This window comes from Balearica regulorum, chromosome 3 (genome assembly GCF_011004875.1).
Source record: "Balearica regulorum gibbericeps isolate bBalReg1 chromosome 3, bBalReg1.pri, whole genome shotgun sequence".
Classification (NCBI taxonomy): domain Eukaryota; kingdom Metazoa; phylum Chordata; class Aves; order Gruiformes; family Gruidae; genus Balearica; species Balearica regulorum.
The window spans coordinates 22817387-22839293 of NC_046186.1; the positions used below are offsets into that span (position 1 = coordinate 22817387).

The 21907-nt window shown below is 39.5% G+C and overlaps 1 protein-coding gene across 16 annotated transcripts in view; it reads left to right on the forward strand.

Moving 5' to 3' along the window:
• The window catches only part of DLGAP2 (DLG associated protein 2), a 466376-nt gene that overhangs the window by 97303 nt on the left and 347166 nt on the right, over positions 1–21907 (forward strand). For 4 of the 16 annotated variants that reach the window (XM_075747316.1, XM_075747318.1, XM_075747319.1 and 1 more), the window contains exon 1: positions 20969–21045. The exons of 11 other annotated variants lie outside the window; for them this stretch is intronic. The gene's annotated coding sequence lies outside the window, so the exon portion shown is untranslated. Of the gene's footprint in view, positions 1–20962; positions 21046–21907 lie in introns of those variants that run through there. One more of the 16 variants, XM_075747325.1, reaches the window with a different exon arrangement.

Sequence of the window (21907 nt, forward strand, 5' to 3'; positions counted from 1 at the left end):
TTGCCAACAGATTTTTTCTTCAAGGTTTCAGCTGATTTCAGCCAAACACGTATAGAGTGGTGTAAGCTGTTTGGCTTGATGCAGATGATTTTAAAACCATTGCGGTATTATAGCAGAACACAAACTAAATGGGCTGGACACTGATTGAAAGACAGATCTCAAAAAGGTTGTCATGATGGCAGTTGAACAGGTCTCTTTCTGGAATGGCTGAGCAATATATGGCACTAGGTTCAAACCTATTTGGCACTAATCTGGAGGTAAATATGAAAAAAATCTTCTAAAACTTGTATCTGAAACAAACCATTGGAACACCATGAATAAAGTGGACAGTTGTACAAATCAATCTCATTTGTGTCTAGTAAGCTGGACACCTTCCAACAAAATTATTTTGGTTTATGGGAAGACAAAATGGCCCATTGGGACCAAGAAAATGAAGATCACAATACCAGAATAGGAAAAGAATATGTTCTTGGAAGTTTCAACTTTTTCTATTCTGTGGTTCTGGACAAGGGACTCAGGATGCTGTTTTAAGATCATGCTGGGAGTTGAAAGGCTAACTTAGGGATATGGTATTTAGAAGACCAGTGAACAGGAAGAGGGTTTCAGCATTATAAAAGGTGTTCTTGAAATTGATATTAGTATGTTACAGTTTTCTTGCTTGTCTTTTTTAAGTGATCTTGGAAAAATGTATGGACAAACAGAAAAGAGAAAAAAACCCTTAAGATCTGGGTAAAATGTCTCATAGTCAGACTTAGAGCTTGATCTTTGGCTTTTCAGAAACAGAGGTGTATTTTGGTTGAACCAGATGAGCATCACCACAGTGTGAAAGCATCATCTAATACAAGGTTCTTCAACGTATCTGAGAAAAGTAGAACAAGAACCCAGACAGACTGCACATCAAGTAATATTTTTCCATGGTGAGGATGGTTAGCTGGTGGAACACACATTTCCCATGGCAAATTCTTCATCCGTGAACAGCTCCCGCTCAGATCTGTTTTGTCTCATACCTGTCATACGTGAGGAATTTTGGGTTAACCCTTTCAGCTCAGGGAGGTCAGGCCTGTCGAGTCAGAGGTGTACTTCTAGAATATGCATGAGACATGCACTATGATATCTAGCCAAATGATAACCCTTTTGAACACCAGGCTTCTTAGTCTTTCTGACCTTGCTTTATGGGAATTTGCAGGGTACTTGTCATTCAAATACCTTGCTAATGCACTTCAGGTAAATCTAAAGATCTTCATCTGTGCAGCTTTACTTATTTACTTGCGTAGCTGAGTGCAGGCACTGATTGCTTTTAAGACTGTAATTGCTGTTTGCCAATTTTGCTAAATATAAAACCAGATATTAGCTGTAGTGAGGTAAGCACTAAATTTTTCAAATAGTGAATTCTCTTTCCCCTCTCTTTGTTAGTCCATCTATGTGTTTTGAGGTTTTTTTTTTCATTTTTATTGAGTGTAATTTTTCTGCAAATGCTTTAAGCATTGATGTTTCAGTGGCCAAGATGCAGATGCTTCTGCCAATAAGACCACTACATAGACTGATGTGTGCCTCTTTAAAAGGTTATGATTTAGACAACCAAGGTTTGACTACAGTTTTTGTGTAAAATGTATGTATCTGTGGAGAAATGAAGACTAAACTAGATGATTTAATGATCCTTTCCAGCTCTTTGCAAAACAATGAACTGTATATGAGTTTCATTTCTGGCAATTAAGGGCTTCAGGAGCAGGCCAAAATGCTTTCTTCTTCACACCCTGTTACCTGTACAATGTAGCCTGCATATTCTCCAGAAAATTACACGTAAATTACTATCTTATTCCCAGCTGTCTGTAACTTCAGAGCTTTTAACTTTTATCTTGATGTTATCATGGATGGATCTTTCTGTCTCTAAAGTGATCATTAGTTATGCAGATGAACAAGCTGAAGAGCAATTTCATAGCAGTACCTCTGAATGAATCTGGTTGTTAAGTGCAATACGGAATAACGGGATGTCAAGCCATGCCTTGCTGAGAGGTACACCCATCCACTAAGCCGTCTTCCCTCACTTCCAGTGATCCTGTATCACAAAATACTAAAAAAACTTTTCCAATCTAGTTTTGCACACAAGTAAATGCATGTGCAGTGCCCTAAAACATCCAATTGCTGAATTCATAGTAAAATTTTAGAAGTATGCAAATATTACACGCTTGTGATGTGTATGATGATTATGACTTGCATGGGATTAAGTGCTGAGGCATATTTCTCAAAACATTGAAAAGTCTTTCCTGAGCAGAGTAGTGCAATATTTTTCCTGTGGCATATAAAATTCTTCATTGTTGCAGTGGGACTTATGCACATCTTTAAATAATGTTCCTAGATAAAGAAGGACTCAGGTTGTTGCCAAGTTGTTGATGAATTCAGGTCCAAAGTTATTTTAAAAAAGGAAACCCTAATTTTTAAAAGTATTTTTACTACCTAAGTGCCTTGCCTACACAAGAAAGTAATTAAGCTTTTTATTTTTAATTAAAAAGACCCCAACTTATATTATAATATCAATGCCTTTTGGTTGCACTTAGTTCTATTTCTAGGAAAACATCAATCCTGGTAAATCAGAAACATAAATTAATTTAATCAGATGTGATAGCAAAGGTATCTCTGTCAACGAAATAACTGCATCATTAGAATTTGAATCAACGCTTCGGCAAAGATTTCTCAGGGACAATCCATGCAACTGAGTAAAGCTGTACTGATTTTAAGTGGGCTCCTGACAGGTTATAGGATTTCTGTGCGGGAAAACATTTCAGGATTGATCTTCAGATCTTATTTACTTAACTTTTCTTTGGGGGTGTGCGTGTGATTGGTGGATATACACTTAATCTCACATTTGAGAGAAATAATTGGGAAATGAGAGGAATGTCATATTACTTTCTGTCAGAGGGGAAGTTACTTTATTACACTTTATTGATGTGATTATGTTTTGTAAGTTTAATGGTCACTCAGTCACAAAAGTTCAGAATCTTGTCATAAAATTGTAGTTTTACCGAGCACACTCAGAGTAGAAAACCAGTAATTCCCACAGCTGGATGGATTGGAAAATAAGTTCATAATGCTCTTAGGCTTTAAGGATTTAATAAAATATTCCTCTTCCATACAAATATGAAAACGAGTTCTCCTGTGAGTTCTTATATGCTGATGAGCCTGTTGTTTAAAAGTGAATCTACCTTTGTAGGCTGGAGGCATCGGCAAGGCAGGCTCCATGTATCATGCACTGCAAAAAGATCAATCCAAAACTAGTGCAAACCAAGACTGTTGACAACCTCTTAACTGAATTTTATAATGGGAAGGATAATGTGTGCTTCAGAGAGTGGAAATTTTAAACATTATTAAAAACTAAAAGCAATTACGGTGACTCAGAAAAAAATAAATACAATAATTGAAACTAGAAAAGACTATAATGAGATTATAATGGTACAATAATAATAAAAACAAATAATAAGCAAAGGAAGATTACACTATCAAATATGTAAAGCTCCTGACAATAGCTAGTGAAAAGAATGGGTAAGATGGATGGGGAACATTTTTGAAACCTGATAAGGCAGTAATTATCTGTGCGCTGTGCTGCAGAGGCACTACGGGTAGTAAGAAACTGCCCTCTTGGAGAGCAGGGCCAAACCTTGCCAAACCTGAGCTGCCTCTGTACGTGTGCCGGCAGTACGGCAAGGGGACCGCAGCTGGGGGATGCAGTCCACTTTCTCTGGGGGAAAGCTGAAAGCAGGACATGTCTTGAATTACTCATGTTCGGTCATAAATTAATTTCCCATAGTACCAATTCTGGCCTGTGATACTATCCTGTTTCAGCAGTGATATTAGAATCCAAAAGTGAGAAATTAAGTAAGAGAGAGATCAAAATACTGTTTTTCTTTGTACTGTGATAGCTTTGTACTGTGGAGGTGAGGTGCCCACCAAAACCACTCTATCACTGCCCTCCTCAGCTGGACAGGGGAGAGAAAATACAACAAAAGGCTCGTGGGTTGGGATAAGGACAGGGAGAGATCACTCACCTGTTACTGTCACAGGCAAAACAGACTTGACTTGGGGAAATTAGTTTGATTTGTTGCCAATCAAATCAGAGTCAGGTAATGACAAATAAAACCAAATCTTAAAACACCTCCCCCCCCACCCCTCCCTTCTTCCCAGGCTCAACTTCACTCCCGGCTTCTCTACCTCCTCCCCACCAGCAGCACAGGGGGATGGGGAATGGGGGTTGTGGTCAGTTCATCACACGTTGTCTCTGCCGCTCCTTCCTCCTCATGGGGAGGACTCCTCACACTCTTCCCCTGCTCCAGCGTGGGGTCCCTGCCACAGGAGACAGTCCTCCACAAACTTCTCCAACATGAGTCCTTCCCACGGGCTGCAGTTCTTCATGAACTGCTCCAGCATGGGTCCCCTCCACGGGGTCACAAGTCCTGCCAGCAAACCTGCTCCAGCATGGGCTCCTCTCTCCATGGGTCCACAGGTCCTGCCAGGAGCTTGCTCCAGCCTCGGCTTCCACGGGGTCACAGCCTCCTTCGGGTGCCTCCACCTGCTCTGGTGTGGGGTCCTCCACGGGCTGCAGGTGGAATCTCTACACCCCCTCATCCTCCCTCCATGGGCTGCAGGGGGACAGCCTGCTTCACCATGGTCTTCACCACGGGCTGCAGGGGGATCTCCGCTCTGGCACCTGGAGCACCTCCTGCCCCTCCTTCTGCACTGACCTGGGTGTCTGCAGAGTTGTTCCTCTCACATATTCTCACTCCTCTCCAGATACAATTTCTCTTGGTGGTTTTTTTCCCCCTCCTTAACTCTGTTATCCCAGAAGCACTACCACTGTCGCTGATGGGCTTGGCCTTGGCCAGCAGTGGGTCCATATTGGAGCCGTCTGGTATTGGCTCCATCAGAAATGGGGGAAGCTTCTAGCAGCTTGTCACAGAAGCCACCCCTGTAGCTTCCCTGCTACCGAAACCTTGTCATGCAAACCCAATACACTCCCAAAGGTCTTCTGGAACTTCTGATTACTGTTATTGATGTTTCCACAAATTTACCAGTGGTGGCACCACAAACTTGTGCTCACGTTGCTGGAATTGTATGTGCAAGAGTACTGTTGAGAGGGATTTGGCTTCCTGTCCTTGCCCTGTGGTCCCAAGAGTGATTTACCTTGATGCCGACATGGGAAGAGCCAGTCCTGAGCTGGGCTGGTGGATCCTATGCTTCCCCACTGCTAAGCTCATGGAAACATCTGTGCAAGCACATGGTCAAGGGAAGCAAAGAACCAATCCAGACTAAAACTCACTCTTGTAACCTGTATTAATTTCTATTTGTGCAGCTGCAAGTCCCACTGCGAAGCCACAAGAACCATGTGGTCAAATGTTGGGGCAGCAGAGCTGTCTCTTGGCAGTACCTGCGTGAGGTTCCAGCTTCCAGCACTCCCAAGATCTGCAGATCCAAGATCTGTTAGGTCTCAACAAAGATTTACTGCAAAGTAGAGTTAATATTTTTTCAATTGCTATTCAATAAATTTCAAAAAGTTGGTTTTTTTCCTCATGTCATGTCTCCTAGTTTTAAGTCCAAATAACAGTGTTATTAACACTGAAAGGAGAAGTATTTTGTTCATATCCAGGATTGCAAAACTTCAGAATTTTTGTTTTTACGGGGCCAGTAGCTTGATATGTGTCCCTCACCACAGTTTGAGATGAGCTCTTCTTCATGAGTTCCACTGCCTTAGTATATTTTTAACACAGATTTTGTGTTGATTTGTTTTTCAGATTGCTTCTCTGAGCTCTTTTTTTCCTCCCTTTCTCCTTTCCCTTTCTCCTTTCCCTTTCTTAGAAATGACAGATATGTTTTCAGCCAGACTGTAAATAAGGACCTAGGCTACATTTATACTAGTAAACAAAACCATGCAGTGCACAGATTTTAATATTGTCCATAGATCCAGAGATATTGTTATTTCCTCATACATGGGCATTCAAGTCTCTCAAGAAAACTCTTAAAATATAACCAAGATATGCATGTGCCCTGAATTCTTTGTTTCTTCACAGTGGTCATACACACATCTGAGGTCCTCATGTTTACCCCAGCAAAAAGGCAAATGAAGCTGACAGTGACCTACTCTGTGTTTAAAAATAGAGGCTATATTATTCTAACAGTCTTTTTCAATCAGTAACTTTGCTAATGCCATATTTTCGCTACTGATCTTTGGCCATTTTCTTGGCTGAACCGCTTTTAGTGCATTCTTAACAGAAGTGGTTCGAGTGCTTTCATCTTTTCTCCTAATACTTGATCACTGACAGCGAACGCTCTGCAGTGCCACCTTGGCACAGCCATAGTGCCTCTGCTGGAACTGGTGGGAACTTGGGATTTGAAAAGGGCATGGATGCTGAATCACCCACATCTTGTATCCCAATGAAAAATAGTTACAGTGACTTACAGCTTGCTCTCGCTTAGAATAGTTTTGCTTAGATGTTAGAATGACAGTAGTAATGTGCTGGCAGCATCTGTGAGAATAGCTGGGGATGGACTAGCGGGACTGGGAAAGGGCAGGGTTAGATCCTGGCACTGACCTGCCAAGGCAGGGGTGTCCTGTGCCTCAGTGGTCACTGTTGCATGTCCTCCAGAGATTCCCGGTTCTGCCAGCTTGTTCCTCAGCTTCTGTCAAATGAGCTTGATTAATGCAGAAATACACATTTTATAGTGAGGTGATATGTACCTCTGTATTCTAAGGAAAATGGCAACATTGCATATAGATAGACAGTTTGGAGGAACTGAGGAGGCAGTAATTTTTCCACTAGTAGATTTATTGCTGCAAGGGGGAAGATGATAGCCATGTCCCCTAGGCCAGTGACATCTGGGTTAGTTGAACTGTTTCTGTATGATCACTGAGCAGCTTAGTGCCGATCTTTTTAACACGGAGGATACTGTAGCACATCTCCAAGACCACCTATGACCAATATTTTTGACCTGAAATACAAAAACTATAGAGTTAGGGTAAGGTACCTTTGTGTGCAGAAGGGATTTGCTTGCAGCATTTCAACTTTTTAGTGTGTGAACTCTTTTCTCTTGATTGCAATTTACAGAAGCGTAGATTACCATTTACATAAATTTAATTAGGCTATTATCTTAAATTAAGAACCAAACAGGAAATAAGTTTTCCAAATTTCTGTTGAATGTACAAAATCTTTCAATGAAGTGTTAACATAAGAATATTTTTCTTGTTATCTCTAGTATTATTTCTTTGATACCTGGGAATAGAAAGAATAGAGCTTATTATTGTTATGCCAGTTAAGGTCCCATACACGTTCTTCATGACAGCATCTTATATTTTGAATATTGCAAGGTGAATGGAAGTAATTAACTTTTAATCTGTCCTGTTGGATCTATGCCCAAAAGTCCAGTCCATGTAAGGAAAATATCAAATGCAAATTTCTTTAAGTGATATCTTGAGGTTTGAGGAAGAAGGCATTTTCCTATTCTTCCTTGAGTTTTGTCAATTAATATAAGTATCTCTCGTTATCTGAATTTGGTGGAGACTTCTGGAGAAGTCTCAATGTTATTACAGGACGACTCTAGAAAAAAAAGAAAAAAGCAGAGGTAGAAACATTATCTGTTCCAGTGTTCACAATGCTGTGAAAGTTGAAGTAAAAAAAAGAGGCAGCCTGTGAGCAAGAGAGGCTGAAGTTTTATTTTCAATCACATCAGAGCTGCAGCTACTTTACCTCTTTGCACCCATTTGTTATATAGTACACAGTTGGACCAGAGGAAACCTCTGCAAGGAGGTCTGGATGGGTATCAGTGGCACAGAAGAAAACATTCTCTTTAATTAAAGTGTGGCCTTATGCAAAGTAGGAGCCCCATGGAGAGTGAGAGTACAGTGAGGTTATAATTAGCATAGCTATACTCAGTTAAAGTGAACATCAAGTACGGGAAAATCATGTATAACTGACTGAACTCAGCATCTTGAAAATCAGGTTGTTAAATCAACTTTAGTGTCTGGGAATCTGATGGTCAGCTGTAGTTCAGTTTCTCTTCTCACACCCAACAGAGGCCAAAAGTCTATATTTTTACCTAAAATGTGTATTCTGACTGTTCCTGAAAACAAAAAAGTGCCTTTTTATGATATTTGATGATCATGTTTGCAAACTTTAGTCCCGAAACGTGACAAAATTCCCTTCCATGCGTACTAGTTCAAGCAATGCTTCCCTTAGAGTATGTGGAAAGCCTGTGTGGAGAAACCGGCAGCTTCATTTTAGGAGTACTTCTTGTCTTAGGTTTTCCAATTGTCCATGCAAATGTCAGATGAACAAGTATCTCCAACAGGGTCTCCTTTCTTTCCCCTTCTTGCATTCTGTGCAGCCCTTTATCTGTTTTCTGGCCAGGACCAGAGCACGGTCTGTGACGTTTGTGTTCAGTTCATAGGAAGCATGCTGTCTCCTTTTCTTAAAAATACGTGACGGATTCCCTTTACCTTCTACTTTTCTTGCCTCTGCCTCTTGCTGCCACTGTATGTTAGCGTCAGGCCCAAGCTCAGACTTGTCCTACCCTCTGTGCCACCTTGAGCAATGCTTGCTAGGAGATCTTAACTGCTGCCTGTGTTGAACGGAGAAGTTTGGGTCATCGGGAATTGTGTTGCTGAAGTAGGATGAGTTCAGCTTGGTGGTCCAAGCAGAAGTTACTTAATTCTGTCATTGCTCAATGAAACAAGAGCTTTAGAAGCCAATGCACTGCTTTCAGCCACCTCTTCCTTGAAATAAAGCCTTGGGGACGAATACTTTTTCTAATTAGTCATAGAAACATCCTTTTGTTTTCTTTAGTTTTGTACAGGCAAATAATGATTGTCTCGAATCTAAAGCTTTAGCACAATGCCATTTCATTCAGGGGTGTTAGCCACAGCTCCATTGCCCTTCAGTAAGGATGTGGCTTCTTCAGCTCTCTGCTAAATGGGTGAGCAGTATGTTCGCGCTCAGGACAGTGCATAACAAACAGGCAAATTAGTCAAGACAAGGCCCTATGCACACTCTAAAGGAAACTGTTTATCACCAAGAATACTTATTAGTAAAAAAGATCAAACTTCTTGTGAGAATACCACCTGGTTACCATGCATTAACTTCCTGCAGTATAAAAGAAAACGTGTTGGTCCTGCACACCTGATCATTGCATGTCCTTCCAGGCTGGAAGCTCTTCAGTACATCACTAAGCAGTTGCAATTTACACTGTCCTGAAATAAATCACCCTTTGTGGTATTCAAACTACTGTGAATTGGCTAATGTTATTTTGCACAAACTCCTTACAGGCTGAAACGAATCAAGACATAGGCATGAGCTTGTAGACTTAAACTTAACATGTCCACGCAAGAGGTGTCACTATCACATAAATTTTCTCAATAACAGAACTATCAAAAGCCTTGCATTTCAGACTATGCCCTTGCACATAGCAAGATATATTTTCTATGGTGCACCAATTAGCCACAAGATAAATACTATGAACTATTGTTCTTGGCTCATATATCTATTTTGAGATTTACTATTCCTATTTTGGACCCAAAGCGCACTTCTCAACCTGTCTCTGCTCCCCCTGCACACATGAATAGTTGATTAATAACAAGTTTTCATGTCTATCCATGACGCTTACTTTCCTAGTAAGACCTCTTTTGTTGCCTCTTTCTGGTTCACCAACAGATGGTGTAGAAAGCACCCATAATTCTTTAAAGATTCATTCAGATCATAGCTTTATTGTAGATTAATTCTGGCCTGGAATAAGTTATGTAATATGATAGCAGCTTTATAATTGGTAAATAAAATAAAAATACATTCAAGTGCCTTCATTAAACAAAGCATTTGACAAAAAGACTTCCTTTTACCTCAGCCATTCTTTGGTGCTCTAGCATTAAAGAAAATTTTTTGGAATATACTATTGTACACAGCTGTTTGGTAGGAGGAAGTGGGGGTGTCTTCAGTGAAACACACAAGTTTTGCATGCAAAGACTACTATTTTTGTTGTGCATTAATATTCAGTTTTGTTAAAGTTAAAGTGAATCAAGAAGAAACAAGTGTTGTGATGAACAGATTCTTGACAGTTATCAATTCACTGACAGTGATTTCATGACTAAATGTCCTTGTCTTAGTATATAGCCTGCAGAATTAATGGCAATGTGTACCTCTTAGAGAATAAAATGAAACCCAGTATGATACAGGGATTTATTTTTTTCCTTTCCTTATTATATTGTTATGCTTTATTATTCCTGAATCTCTCTATCATGAAATGTGAAATTAGATTTGTTTGCATTTATTTACTTGGCATTCTTAAGCTTTGTGACATAGGAACTACAAGTCGAATGTAAATGTTACTTATGTTCATTTAGTACTTCAGTAACATAGTCTTCAGTGTATAAAAGTACCAGGCTTACAGAACAGAGTTCAGATGGAGTGAATAATAAAATATACTTTCTCTTTATAGGTGAAATGAATAAGCACTGTGTAGTTCAGCAATCGTAACTGTCTTGCTCTTACCTGCTTTTCTCCTCTCTGTGTTCTGTCAAGGATTGTCTTTCTCTAAGGCTGCAGTTTGCACACTTGATCACTGAATGGTGATCTTATAATGCCACTGGAATCAGGGGGTTATGGAAACAGTCCTAGAAATATTATGGCTGAAGTATGTAAGCTAGCTTTTCGTCTCTCTTCTTTCTGTTTCTTTTTTTTTTTTTTTTTTTTCCCCTTTCTCCTCCCAAAGTTACAAACATAGGCTTGAAAGTTCACTTAGAGCAGAAAAAATTTTAGGTTCTTGTTTTTGCTCAAAGACTGAAAAGTGAGGGAAGACTCAGACAGGAAAAGCGGACTCTGCCACAGGTGCTCCCCACTGTCCTGCGGTTAAGGGTGAGGGAGGAGGAACCTCTCCAAATTCCTCTCCATCAGAACGGAGTTCAATCATAGTTACATAACCACATTCAAACAGGTCCAAAAACCCCACCTGCTACGGGCATACGGTGAGGTAAAGGGATATTTAATGTAGCATTCTTCCTTTTTGTTGGAGCGAGGCTACAACGTGTTCCAAGCATCAGAATAAGCCCCAAGCTGGTGCCATCCCTCTTCCTGACCTCCAGTCATAGGCACATGAGGTTCACACGGGAGTAAGCGCTACGTGACCCTTCATGAAGTTAGAAGAGCTGAAGGGTTGACTTGAATTATTGATGGATAAGGTTCCGGTGCAGCTTACGCCAATTCCATGAACTTCTCGCCTACGCAGACTTCTTGTTCTGCTGTGTCTCGTACCCGTTGCAGAAAATGAGGGGTTGGGGGCGAGGGGGAGCTGATGCAAGGGTAGCTTTCCTATGAGCAGAAGGCTCTGCAAAGATTTCTTCCTTGTTCATGTGCAATCAAAAGCCTTACAAATCGCTTGGTGTGAGGGCAGAGAAGACCTTTTACAGGGACGGGGGTTTCTCCTCCAAGCTTGTGGAGGAGAATTTGGCTAGAGGAAGGTAGTTTTGATTCATGGTATGGGCAAAAGGATTTAACTCTCTCCAGAGAAAGATAAGCCAGAAGATTTTCAAAACAAGAATGTGTTTTCTAACCTGAATCCCTGCTGTTGGCAACCTGAAATTACTACTGTGCCTGGGCATTTTTTTAACTGTTTTTAATTGTTTGATTATTGATGATAACTTATAATGCAATAGCACTAGTAAGCCATGATTAGCAATGAAGTTTCTTTTAATTGCACACAGGAATGACTGTGCTGTGAAGAGTTAAGTCTCTCTTCTGCTGGAAGTCGTTGGAGCTCTCCCCCTGCCCCTATTCTCCTTGAACAGGATGCCAAGAGTGATGTCTGTGCCCATTGTAAATAATAATAGACCTGGTGCGAATTTCCTGAACCTGCATTTGCTTTCTCTTAAAAAAGGAAGTAACATTTTACTGAAGTCCATTTCTCCCGGCTGCTTGAAGAGAGGCCAGGATGTTTGTGCTTGTGGTTGTTCACTCTTCAGTTTCTTCTGTTGCTTATAGCTTGAGCTTGCTGTTTGTTTTGCACATTTTTCCACTCTCCCAGTGCCTTGTTAAACATTTTATACCAACCGATGAATAGGCAGTTGATGTCTGTCTTTTTCACCCAGCCAGATATGACTCAATAAAATACCTGCTCTGAAAGAAAAGAAAATTGGGAACTAGAAAACAAGTCAGTCTTTCAACTGAGCAACAAACTGCGGTCATATGCTTGAGGACAGATTTTAACCCCAGTTTTGAACCACAATTCATCTGTATTTTGACATGCTCCTGGCACAGAATGGACAAGGAATATCAAATACAGCTTCTGAAAGAGCACTTTCCGCTGGGGCACTTGTCCAATCCTCCCGACTGTGACCTCAGAACCCCAGGCTCATCATAGCTCCTGATAGCTGTACTAGTCATTTCACAGAACTAGAACAGGCTTAAAGATTTTCCTTATGCTAATTTTTTTCCTTTAATTCAGAACACCGAATTACAATTTTTCAATGATATTTTTAAAGCAAGGTCTTAAGTACTTGGGTTTTTTTTTTTAATAAACTAAAATTTTGCTTTTATGACACATTTTAACTTAAAATAAGACAGTCTTCATATGCATTTTGCAGCCAGGGTAAATATGGGTATCAAGATGGAGTTGCAGGCTTAAAGACGTAAAAATATCAGTAATTCTGTTGATTATGAACCCAGAAGGTCTATTGCAATTGCCTCGCTTGATCTTTTATATATTGTAGTTCATGGGTTTTCCTTTAAATAATTTATTTTTTAAATAGACTCTGTCTTTTAGGGGGAAAAAATTCTTATTATGATTTTAAAAATGCAGTCATTTTAGTAAGAACTGTGCCTTTATCATTGTGTTCTTGATGCACATCTGAGCCACGTACTTAACAGCAGTTTGCTTTAGTGCCATTTCAATTCCCCAGTAAAACTTTCTGATAACCTTACTGAAAGAGCATAAATAATACCTAGTGTCTTTATGGGACTTTATATTAAGTAAGCTGAAATTATTTTTTATTTCCTAATGTGGTGGCTCTATAGTGTGCAATCAGATAGTTGTTAACTGTCTTTGTCTTTGTATCTTTCTGTGGGTTTGGATTTCCTGAGAATGACTTTGTTTGGAGTAACAAACTTTTTACTTTTAAGAAAAACAGGGCAAGACACAGATCACTCAGAGAGTTCCTGACAATACTTGCAGAGCTTTCATACTGAATAATATGAAATCATTAAATTTACCATACAGTATGCAATTGTAGGCAGGAGAGAGAGTGCTGGCTTATTGGGGGTTTTTTTATTATTATTTTTATTTTTCCACCTGTTATGGAATTGATAATGTATCCAGGACTCCAGCGAAGTAGCACAAATAAAAATTCAATGTTTTCCAAATAAAATAGTCTTTAATTGTTTTTCTCAGTAAAGACTTCTTCCACCTCCACACTAATAAGCATTCTTCTGTGCTTCAACTAGCTACCCACTCACTTTCTCCCTTTAAAGACATTGGCTATCCCAATTACCATTGAGAATTTTCAGTCTCTCATTAAATTCAGAGCAGTAGGCAATTTAATCAGGTGGTGATCACTGTAACATTATGGAAAATGACCTTTTGAAAGTGTATCTTACAAATTTGGATACTCTGTTTTATCAAACATATTCTTAGTGTTTAGTTAGTTTACAGTTCTCATTGGGAAAAAAAAAAAAAAGACTTGTAGACAGCACTGGAATATGCTAAAAAGTAAAAAAAATATATTTCTCTTTATGTTATTTGTCTTTAATTTGAAGTGTCATCTCTTGCATATCAAGAAAATATGAAATTTTGTTCCTGCCCACAGAAGCCCTGCTTGGACGGGTTTAAATCAAACCTGGAGCTGACTGAGGGTGCGGGACATCGGCTGCAGCATCATTCCTCAGACGAAAGCCACATTCTGGCTCTTTTTTTTTTTTTTTTTTCCCTCTAGTCAGAGTATCCTCTCCCATTGCTTGCAAAGAAAGAACCCTCTTGCAGACGGAGGTTTTACGTTACGAGTTGTGACTCAGAGCATCCCCGTGGGCTGTGGGAGTGGAGCTGAGGGTGTCCGTGGGAGCTGCAGAGCGCGGGGGGTGGTCCTGCAGCTGTCTCCCCAGCCTTCTGCCGGGCTCGGCGGGCTCTGCCGCACGGCCGCGGACACGGCGGCTCAAGCAGCTTCTAGAGAGCCCTTTTCCAGAAATCCCTGGAGATTGCAGGCATTGCTCCATCAGGAAGTGTGCTTAAACTAGGGACAATATGTAGAGTAGGAAAGCTGCCAGAGCAGAATGAGTTTTATGCTGGCGTAGCGTGGTTTGGCATGGCACCATTGTAACGAAGCACGCTAAGCCACTTGGTATGATTGCTGCCTGTGTTTGCTAGGAGTTGGTAAATTATAACTACCCTGATACAAATGAGCCATTGCAAATTTGGTTTTTAGTTTAGTAAATTTAGTTGAGTAGTACAACCAAGATCTAAAGGAACTGTCTCTCCCTTGTTGTGTTTAGATCACTAATCTGGTTGGTTTGCTTGGGATTTTTCCTCTCTGTTCGTAAGACTATAAGAAATCCTGGAATTTTCAGCCTGACTTTTAGACTCAAAACCCTAAATCAGCTCAGACATGGGGCTTTTTATGGATAATCCAGACCAGTTAAAGCTGTCCAGTCAGATGGCATTTGGAGGCTCTGTATCTAGAGTCTGTGTCACACAAGGTGAGTAGCAAGTTGGATAGGTAGGATTTCTGAGAGAAGTCAAATATTGAGTCTTCTCCACTAGCACTAATGGAAATTGGGTGTATGCCCTGGGGTATAAGAGCCAGTGTATTTTGTATTTCTTAGACACTAGCATGCTCTGAGGATCTAAATATCTTTTTCATATTATATTACATTGAGCTATGTAGTGCAACATTATTTAGCACTGCCAGCCAGAGAGGAAGAGATGGCATCCTCTTCTGTGCACGCTGATCTCTGAATTCCTTTAGCATCACCATCATATGTTCCTTCAGATAGGCATCTTTCACATATCTGTATCAGAAATACAAAAGTATTTATGCTAAGGAGGCAGGACTACGAGTACGTTGTAAGAACGGTAACTTAAAGGTGTATTGGTATAGCAGTTCTGTTTCAATTTTAATGATGAAATCTGAATCAGTTCCTTGCAGGAAAAGAATACCAGTTTCATGAGATCAGAATTAACGAAGATGCACTGATTTATTCCCTCTGTGGATTAAAGAAATTAACAAAAACCACTACGCCAAAATTTAGCATCCCAGTTCTACGCTTTCCTATTTCCTGAGTACACATCCAGGAAGAAAATTTGACAGTGAAGCAGTATTTAATATTCTTTCTTTCGCAGTTATTGAATAACAAAAATTTTCAGCAAAATGAACCTCAGGAGAGAGGCCAAACTCAAGAGCAACCAAGTGGAAATTAAAAACCAAAAGAGAGAACTTTCAATGGCTATTTCCCTAAAGAGAAATGGGTTCCCTGTGCTGTATTCTGGATTGAAAATCACTTTTACAAAATATGAAACCAGAACATTAAAATACTAGCCACTGATACTCACACAGTACTGTAATCTCTTGAATATTTTAGGATTCTGCTTTGAGCTGTTGTCTCTAAGCAACACATCAGGCAGTGCTGCACTGTTTCTTATGACTGTAAAATATATAAATTTTTTTCACCTACATAGTGAGGTTGCTAAAACCTTTGAAGACACCTGTGTTAAACGGTGGATTAGTTGGTAAAAGCCAGAAGATCGATATCCGATTGTTTTGACTTCTCACTATGAGACTCAGCTGGGAATGCTGCTCATCAAAAGCTCATATTGAAATGGGAAAAAAAGGTAAGATTAAGAAACAATATCTTTTAATATCTTACAGCACCTAAAACTATCAATAATTTTTTTTTAAAGATATTTTGTTCAGTAGAGCATGTTTTTTTAAGGACGTACTTTTATCCTTATTCAGAGATGTGAATTACTGAGTGCGTAACAAGAGATGAATTGAAGAAAGGTCTGGAGGGAATTTTACAGATGTCCTAGTCATGAGAAACTTTGCAAAAAGCTTGTGAAGCTGCCCACAGATTTGAAGCTGTGAGAAATCTGAAATGCCATGGATGACTGTGACGCTACTTAAAATTGCTGAGGTTAATGGACTGCATGGTAGGTATTATGAATGTCACTTAACTGAACTGCTTTTACAGAACACAGTTTTCCTCCTCTAATAATGTTAATTATGAAGCATACGTATTCTGAGACAACATAATGGATGCTATTGTTCCATTTGTGAAAACACTTGATGTTTATCAGTTCTGGTGAGGGACAGCATACTGCATAATTCTGCTGTACTTAATTTTATATTGTACATAATACAACCCTACTTCAGGTACACTTTTTTGCATGCTGGTAGAACATCACAGTTTTCTTCTTCACATTAGGACATACAGTAAAAAAACTGTTCCCACTTTTATTATAGTCAAAAATGCAAAGTGCACCTCATCCTTAATTATTTTAGAAAACGAGTGAAGGCTTTCTTCAGCCTAGTGAATATACTTTCTGAAGAAAATCAGTCTGATCTTCAATATCTGAGAGTTTCTAATTACTGGTTTTTTTTTCCCAACAGGTCTCCTGTCTTTTACCCCATGCAGAACTAATTGGGACTAAATCAAGACATAAACAAACTTACCAAAGGTCATGCAACTAGTGGCATGGACATAAAAGCTCGTAGATGACAACAGCTACTGAGAGTAGAGTTCTACATTCAAAACAGTCTTAACTCCTATCTCTTCCCTTCTTTTTCCCCTGGGAAATGTATATGAGAGCCTTTCAGTTTTGTCGTGGATATGCAAATATGTATGTCTTAATAAAGACCACAGAAACTTTGTATTTCTGGGTTTTGTTGTTTTGTTCTTGTCATGAGGAAATGAAGCCAGCAGACAAAGACCTCTTTCACTGACGTACATCACAAAGCATTGTACACAGAATGTTTTCATCAAATACTTGTTGCCTCTGTGCAGAGAGATATTACTCTAAGATTTGAATTATTCCTAGGATTTTACTGGTGCCACCTCATCCCCATACAATTTATGCTGATTGTGTGGTATGTCCCCCACCCTGTAATCCACTTTCAACTGACTGAAATGTTTGGAATTGGGAAGGATTTTTCATTTACTGTTATGACAGCAAAATTTAGAATATAATAGAGATTTGACTACAACTCACTGTTTAGGAGCTAAAGATCCCATTTTCTGTAATGTGTAAATCCTACCAGATTCTAGCAAGTTTAAAGCTTAAGTAATGTACAAATTCTAAAAGTTTTGTAATTTGAACTGCATTTAACCATTCCTGAAATACTGTGAATAAAACATTCCCTGCCTCTGCTTTACAAGCCAGAAAGCATTGATTTGGAGACATGTGCTTGAAGATGTGCTCTACCGTTCATTGCTCTGAGGCACTAAATTACAGAAATTCCTATAATGTTCCGCTCCCTCATGCCCATCCCTAACAAACTCTTTTATAGAAGGCTTAAATTAATAATATTACGATAATAAAATTCACAGCTACTGTTCAGCTCCTGATTCGGTTGCTGTCTTTCATATGAGTGTTTCCAAACAGGATAAAGGATAAAGTTCTCTCCTCACACTAGTGTGGCAAAAAAGGGCACACTAATTACATATGTTAACAGATTGGTTTAAAGATGTACCTCACAAAAATGGTGGATATAGAAAAAGTGAAAATAATAGTTCAGGAAAACACGTGGAAGCTGTTGATGTTAAGTACGCCTGAAGCGCGGCAATGGAGGAGGAACCCCATTGGGTGCTCCATATGCGTGTTCTCAGTGAATGCGTGGGTTTGGCTTCCTCTGAATGATCTATCTGCAAGGGAAAAAAGCAACCAAAATGCAAGTTTTGTTTCCTGAACTGAGAAATATCTTTGAGTCTTTTACACACACAGAGACAATTCAAAAACGTCTTTTTAACCCACAGTTCTAATTTGGCTTGGACTCAGTCTTCTGTGACACATCTTTGAAGTTGTTTTGAGTTAGAAAAAAAAAATATATATAGCTTAGTACTGGCTGAAAATTATCTTATTGCTGGTGGTCTATGTAAGATGAATCCAGTCCTTGAAAAATGCCATTGTAATAGACAAAAATCTATTAAATTTTATTATTTTCAGAAAAAGATAATTTTCTGAGCCCAGTAAGGCTTGTCTTGCCACCTTATTTAGAAGGCTGGCCCCGTTAGGACTCCTGATGTGGGAAGTATGAGCGAAGGCTACTGCTGCTGTCCCTGCTCTATTGGTTAAAAGAGGGCTAAGTGTCTGGGAAGTGCAGGCTTAGTTTCCTTTTCATTATTATTGTAAGTAGAGGTGCTCCATAACGGGGTTCTATAGGGAAAAAAAGGTTCCCTTCCCAAATCCCACTAGCCCAGAGCTCGTGCATCGCTGCTGCAGATCCCCAGCCCCTGGGTCGGGGGTCTGTGGCTGCTGTAACCAACACTTGAACTGTATGCTCCCTCAAAGCCGAACAGATTATGTAGTCATCCTTTGAAGGAATGAAAGGGTAATTATAAAAACATGGGAATAACAAAGTGTTTATCAGAACTCTGTGCTGTAAAGTGTGTGATTGAAATGGTCGTACCTAACCTTTCTTTTCCCTCCCTGCTGGCTGTATTGCACATGATGTCACCGCAGCCCAGATTCGGAGGCTATGATGTTGTGCACCAAATGCTTCACAGTCATGTTGCAGTCATTGCTAAGAGTTGAACCCTAAAAGTTTTATGACATTGTGTCACCAAATTCAAGGCGGCTACGTTAGGAACGGATGTGTTTGGTCTTCAGACCGATGCTTAGGGGAAATCCCATCAAACAAGGTAATTCTGCTGTCTTGAGCTAAGCAGGAGAAACCATTAACGTTCAATGTGGGAGTTCAGAAATGAGCTATGTGTTATGAAATGGAGAAGCATACCTGTTCATTTAGTAGGTTTTGAATGCTACAAAGTTAAAATGGCAGGAAAAAGATTAAGTTCTTCCTGTTATCAGCACACAAAATATAATGTAATATGCCATTAATTTACCTCGTTCAGTGGGTTTTCAAAGTTTCTATCCTAAAAGCTAGTGACACGAGACTTGCTTTCTGTGCTACCTTTTGTGGAACCCTTAGTCTGAGGAGTCATAGGAATCTGGATCATAAGAAAACCACTGAGCTCCTTCTAGTAGTTGGAAGTATTTATCTCACCAATCTCTGTCTCGGTTCTCTACGGCATTCATCCAAAGTCACCCAGGAGGCAGGAACTGGGTCTCCCAACTGGCAGCTGGTTCCCTGGCATCTGTTTTCGATCCAAAGGCTATGGAATTTGATTCTGTAGTTCTTGGAAATATATGGCCTCTCTGAACATCCATCTGCTCTCTTATGAAATAACAATTAAAAGAATGTATTCACAAAGATATTTTAGGGGTTAAGTAATTAATGTTTTGAGTAGCTTAATGCAGAAGCACTCTGTATGATTAAGTACTGCTTTAATTAATTAGTTTAGGAATTTGATAATGTTCTTCATGGACTCCTGCTGTGGTTCATTTAGAAGAATGCTGTTTGATCTTCCCATGGGAGTATAAAGGATGGTCTGCCCAGAACACAACCACATCCTTCACCTCAGTCTCTCCGAGACAGGACTCAGCTATTGGAGAAGTTCAGTTTCTTTGTATGCAAAAATGTTGGAACCCGGAGGAAACATTGGTGCTGTTTGGCAGGACTCTGTACACAACTGTCCATGATTTAATAGCAACTGCTACTTGGGAGATGTCAAAGGGGCACAGAGAGAGTCAGGCCCAATATCCAAATTCCCATCTAACTGCAGAAATAAAAATAGTTGTATGTGGTTGTGAAAGTTTGTACACCTAAACAATAACGGCTTCATTTTCCAAGCTGTTCTTCCCACTGAATTTTGCGGACTATTTAGGCACTATTTAGAAAGGCACTATTTAGAAAGGCAATGCTGACTGTGATGGGCATAATGGCTAGTAATCACACCAAAAGCAAGTATGGATCACTGTCCTTTTACATTTCAGGAGTAGAGGACTCTTTGGTAAACATACCTGCTTTTCAGTAAATGAAAAACAGAATTGCAGTCTCAACAAACTCAATCCATGTTCGCACCAAGCTCAGCTTTTGGAGGCAGCACCCTTCAATTATAGGGGCAAATCTACATTTGCATAGGAAGAATAGACAGTGAAGTGTAATTTTTGGTGAGAAAATACTGCCTGCCCTGGTTTTTCTATAGCTTAAAAAGAGAAAGAAAGAGATTATTTCTTGATACAGCGCAGATGTATCTCTTCTTCCGAACTGATATGCTTTTGCTAAGTTACTGCTTTGTGCCTTGAGGCCCCCATGCTTACAAATGCCTCAAGTCTTTGAGGAATTCAAGCCACAGGGATAGTTCCCTAATGCCTGAAAATCACTACTGTCTCCCCATAGGTGGACAGTCACCTCTGAGCCTTAAATTTAGCCTATTCATCTAGGCAAATGCTGAAACTCTGCTCCACTTTTAACTTTTCTCCACTTTGCATTGGTTCACTTGCTTTCATCTTCGATTGTTAGCTCTCTGCCTGGTGGCTAGCACGATGGAGCCTGATTCCAGATTGTGGCTTCTAGATGCTATGGAAACAGAAATAAATATTTTTACCATTTTTTGGTATTTCATATTATGTAAGTGCGCTAGTAACAATGCATGGCACAGGGAATGCAGTAATTGAATGTGCTGTGCAGAGCTTACTCTTTGTTGCTTAGCAATTAGATGTATGCACGTAGCAGCAGCAGTGACAAAAATGCTAATAAAAGGTGACAAGTTGAATCTCCAGAAAAAATTACACAATTAAGAAAAAAATCTCTGACGAGATACAGGAGCAGCAGCAAATGGTACATACTGATAGATCTTGTCCCTCCTGAAGGCAAGATCTTCAGGTACTGGCCACTAGAGGGGCTGAGATGATGGGAATAGAAGGTATTCACATTTATAGCATGGGCTACAGACACACAGTTGTGCAAACATCATGGTAAGGCTTTTGTTGTTGTTGTTGTTGTTGTTGTTGTTGTTCCTTTATTATTTGTACATATTTTTATCTGTAAAATGTCTAGAAATATGTTCTGTTTTCTTTGTTTCATTTTTCTCCTTGATGTTCAGGTTTGCAGATTTTTCACAGCATCTCTTTCAATCAAATTTCTGACTTTCCTAGCAGATCCTTGTGTCACAGTATAAGGTTTTATTTATATAACATGATGCAATCTATCGTGTTAACGTAAATAGATTTCTTTATAAAACTGATTCTTTGAGAATACCAAAAACTGCTTCATTTTTTATTTTTTTTTCAATTCAGAGCAAACATGAAGCAGAGGAACTGCATTGTAGGCTGCAATTCTCAAAAAAGCCCAGCATTTAAAGACTCCTTTCTGGGATTTGTATGTTTAACCTTTCGCTCCTTCTCTCTTATCTTTAGTCTTCTTCCAAAATCTCTGTAAGTTCTGTTGTGCTGAGGAAGTGCACCGCTTCTTGGTCTGGTTAATACTTATTAAAATACTTGCTTTGCTGTGGGTAAACATAGTCGTCAGGCTTATTTTAGAGCTTTTTCCGAACCAGCTTGACACATTGTTGCATGAAATTCTTTTCACTACATTAAAAGAATCATTTACAGGCTGGAAGTAATTGCTCTTAAATCGTTTATTAACGTCTGTGGGTTTTAGCAAATATTTCTAGCTATGTGCAGGATTTCAGTACTTTTTCTTCTAGCAATTCTTTTTGGTTTTTTAGAGCTTTCCCTCATTAGATTTCTGCTCACCGAAGTGCTGATTCTGCACTTGACAGTCTGCCTGCATAGTGAATTGCAGGATCTGGGCCCAATTTTGATCTATTTATATTAT